The sequence below is a fragment of the Hippocampus comes genome, unplaced genomic scaffold (genome assembly GCF_001891065.2).
Source record: "Hippocampus comes isolate QL1 unplaced genomic scaffold, H_comes_QL1_v1.1 scaffold96, whole genome shotgun sequence".
Classification (NCBI taxonomy): Eukaryota; Metazoa; Chordata; class Actinopteri; order Syngnathiformes; family Syngnathidae; genus Hippocampus; species Hippocampus comes.
This window is the reverse complement of record NW_017806074.1, coordinates 1,413,925-1,418,671: the sequence shown is the minus strand read 5'-3', so window position 1 is coordinate 1,418,671 and position 4,747 is coordinate 1,413,925.

The following is a 4,747-nucleotide window of genomic DNA, read 5'->3' as shown; positions in this document are numbered from 1 at the left end:
TTCCGACCATGTCCTTCATTTCAATGCCGGAGGACAGACTGAAAAAGAAATTGTGTAATAGGGGTTATCGGCAGAAAAAGTTGGCATTGGGCAAACCAGGACAAAGGGCTTCCTTCCGGTTCAAGCCGCTGGGGCAGTATTTAATGTCTACTGTTCTATCGAAGTTGTCTCCAGCAGCTACCAAAGATGACCATATACAATGTTTAGGCTTTATTTGTGTTTACACATACTACTACATCTGTATGTACAAATGAATTATGTATATTTAACCTTTGAGACAAGCGATAAAAACAATAGTCGAGCTCAGGGGTGCCCATTACGTCGATTGCGATTGACCGGTAGCTCGCGGACCGGTCCCAAATCGATCGCGAGGGGTGTAGAGGGAAAAAAAACATTTGTGTGTCTCTGTGCATGTTAGTAATATATCTTTTGTGTTGATGCACACTGCACCCTAATCACCCTATCAGTCTGACTTTCACAAAAATTATTAAAGAAAAGAAAATAAAGCAGATCATCTTTAACCTACAGTGGCGCGTGACCTGCGTCACCGGATGTTGTTAGCGCTCAGCAGTCTACAATTGCCACTTGTGATCAGAGCTGTTGCGACATAGCTTTTATCATTATCATTATTCTCATTCAGAGTTTGTTTCATGTACAATTCACTGAGGGCACGGGCAAAGAATGGGAATCTGGAGGGCCGAGAGAAGCATTTTAAAACGGTACGTGTGAGCTACGATAGTTAAGTGTGTCGTGTGCCTCCGCGTCAGAATGTTACTCATCGTGGCATGCGTGTGTAAGTGCGTGCGTATGCGAGCGTGCGCGGTAGCGGGTCGATCGTGGGAGGTTGGTTGATCGAAAAGTAGATCTTTGGTCAAAAAAGTTTGGGCACCCCTGGTCTAGCTGGCTCAAACAATCGTGCCCCTTGTTGATGCACACAAAGTGTGCCACCCTGTTTTCCTGTTTGGTCACGTGATTTTCAGTGTTAACGCCTAAGGAAAAAAAGATGCCAAATTAGGAGATTTACTTCAGGAAAAAGTTTTTATTTATGATTTTTTTTTTTTAAGAGAAAGGCCGTGTTTTGTTGTTTTACAGAAAGATCTAGTTTTTGACAGAACACAGGATTATTAAAAAAAAAAAACAAAGCGTTGAATTTTAAGAATTAAAAAAAGGTTAAGTTATGAGAAGTAGTGTCAACGCAGGAGACGTTTAGGACATGTTTTGAGAAATACCATGAAATAACATTTCTACTACAGCTCTAATACAACTCGGTAGAGTTGACTGCATCCTCATTCCTCTTGCTTTCGTCCCCTTTTACAACCAAACATCACAAATGGCCTTTTTTACATTCATAAAGGTAGCTTCGTGCTCGTTGCTGTTTGCTCTACAGGTTACCGTCGTTTATCTAGACAAAATAATTGTTTCAATTACAATGCCAGACATTCTAATCCATTCAAAGGTTTACGCCGTTAGCTTTAGATGTTTGTTTCTTGTCTCGGTGTGACTCGACATTATTCCCAGGGTGGCGTCGTGCCACGTAGCTGTCACGGCCCACGTGGCTAAAGTTGCTTGGGTCATTGTTCCCGTCTGTGCTCTTCATCAGAGATTACGATTAGAAACAGCTGAATCAGTTGTGCAGGAATCTGCACGTCGTCGCCAGGCCTGCTTGAACAAAGCACGCCTAATGAATCATACAGCTCGAGACTGACTCCTTGATCAATGACTCTGGGCAAAACTGATCAATCATATTATGGCTCTGAAAGCTAATTTCAATCAAAAAGCAAAAAAAAAAAAATCCGGGTGGGGTGTAGGGAGGAGGTGACAGTTGATTGTTCACAGGCAAAATGCCTTAAGCGACACTTTGAACATGAGACGATCAAGGACTCCTTTTTGGATCATTTCTGTAAGCCTTGTCCTGTTTCGGGTCACACTATCGTCTGTTCAAATAAGATGATATTTTAGAAGGAAAAAAGTAAAGTATAAATCTGTAATTTCACGGTGACTTTTTTCTAATTCCGAGTTTTGGGCACATGTACAACCATTCAATCACATTCACACCTACAGCGGAGTCTTCACTCAACCGAACGTGTGTGTATTTGGAATGTGTCGGGGAAACCGGAGTAAACCTACACAAGTACGGGAAGCGCATGCAAATAGCGGAAATTCAAACCCAGAACATTTAGATTGTGAAGCAGACGTGCTAGCCTGCCCCGTGTGCTTTTTTTTGTTGTTGTTGTAAATCAAGCAGTGGTAATACAGTTACTTGAAAAGAAATTGGTCCAACCCTCGTGGTCAGTGTGAGATTTAAGCAAGCAAGCTGTCCTCTGCTGAGAAGAACCATGTTTTTTTTTTTTTTTTTAAATAGAATGTTATACAGTATTATTATTGTTGACACGTTATTTTTGATAAATATGATGAGCTTTATTTAATCTCTACACAAATTCACCGGTCAAAAAAGATGTGTCCCGAGTTGTTAACAATATGAAAAATGAATTTGTGTTAGATATAAAATTGTTCTAATTGGAATTCATTGATTCCGACCATGTCCTTCATTTCAATGCCGGAGGACAGACTGAAAAAGAAATTGTGTAATAGGGGTTATCGGCAGAAAAAGTTGGCATTGGGCAAACCAGGACAAAGGGCTTCCTTCCGGTTCAAGCCGCTGGGGCAGTATTTAATGTCTACTGTTCTATCGAAGTTGTCTCCAGCAGCTACCAAAGATGACCATATACAATGTTTAGGCTTTATTTGTGTTTACACATACTACTACATCTGTATGTACAAATGAATTATGTATATTTAACCTTTGAGACAAGCGATAAAAACAATAGTCGAGCTCAGGGGTGCCCATTACGTCGATTGCGATTGACCGGTAGCTCGCGGACCGGTCCCAAATCGATCGCGAGGGGTGTAGAGGGAAAAAAAACATTTGTGTGTCTCTGTGCATGTTAGTAATATATCTTTTGTGTTGATGCACACTGCACCCTAATCACCCTATCAGTCTGACTTTCACAAAAATTATTAAAGAAAAGAAAATAAAGCAGATCATCTTTAACCTACAGTGGCGCGTGACCTGCGTCACCGGATGTTGTTAGCGCTCAGCAGTCTACAATTGCCACTTGTGATCAGAGCTGTTGCGACATAGCTTTTATCATTATCATTATTCTCATTCAGAGTTTGTTTCATGTACAATTCACTGAGGGCACGGGCAAAGAATGGGAATCTGGAGGGCCGAGAGAAGCATTTTAAAACGGTACGTGTGAGCTACGATAGTTAAGTGTGTCGTGTGCCTCCGCGTCAGAATGTTACTCATCGTGGCATGCGTGTGTAAGTGCGTGCGTATGCGAGCGTGCGCGGTAGCGGGTCGATCGTGGGAGGTTGGTTGATCGAAAAGTAGATCTTTGGTCAAAAAAGTTTGGGCACCCCTGGTCTAGCTGGCTCAAACAATCGTGCCCCTTGTTGATGCACACAAAGTGTGCCACCCTGTTTTCCTGTTTGGTCACGTGATTTTCAGTGTTAACGCCTAAGGAAAAAAAGATGCCAAATTAGGAGATTTACTTCAGGAAAAAGTTTTTATTTATGATTTTTTTTTTTTAAGAGAAAGGCCGTGTTTTGTTGTTTTACAGAAAGATCTAGTTTTTGACAGAACACAGGATTATTAAAAAAAAAAAACAAAGCGTTGAATTTTAAGAATTAAAAAAAGGTTAAGTTATGAGAAGTAGTGTCAACGCAGGAGACGTTTAGGACATGTTTTGAGAAATACCATGAAATAACATTTCTACTACAGCTCTAATACAACTCGGTAGAGTTGACTGCATCCTCATTCCTCTTGCTTTCGTCCCCTTTTACAACCAAACATCACAAATGGCCTTTTTTACATTCATAAAGGTAGCTTCGTGCTCGTTGCTGTTTGCTCTACAGGTTACCGTCGTTTATCTAGACAAAATAATTGTTTCAATTACAATGCCAGACATTCTAATCCATTCAAAGGTTTACGCCGTTAGCTTTAGATGTTTGTTTCTTGTCTCGGTGTGACTCGACATTATTCCCAGGGTGGCGTCGTGCCACGTAGCTGTCACGGCCCACGTGGCTAAAGTTGCTTGGGTCATTGTTCCCGTCTGTGCTCTTCATCAGAGATTACGATTAGAAACAGCTGAATCAGTTGTGCAGGAATCTGCACGTCGTCGCCAGGCCTGCTTGAACAAAGCACGCCTAATGAATCATACAGCTCGAGACTGACTCCTTGATCAATGACTCTGGGCAAAACTGATCAATCATATTATGGCTCTGAAAGCTAATTTCAATCAAAAAGCAAAAAAAAAAAAATCCGGGTGGGGTGTAGGGAGGAGGTGACAGTTGATTGTTCACAGGCAAAATGCCTTAAGCGACACTTTGAACATGAGACGATCAAGGACTCCTTTTTGGATCATTTCTGTAAGCCTTGTCCTGTTTCGGGTCACACTATCGTCTGTTCAAATAAGATGATATTTTAGAAGGAAAAAAGTAAAGTATAAATCTGTAATTTCACGGTGACTTTTTTCTAATTCCGAGTTTTGGGCACATGTACAACCATTCAATCACATTCACACCTACAGCGGAGTCTTCACTCAACCGAACGTGTGTGTATTTGGAATGTGTCGGGGAAACCGGAGTAAACCTACACAAGTACGGGAAGCGCATGCAAATAGCGGAAATTCAAACCCAGAACATTTAGATTGTGAAGCAGACGTGCTAGCCTGCCCCGTGTGCT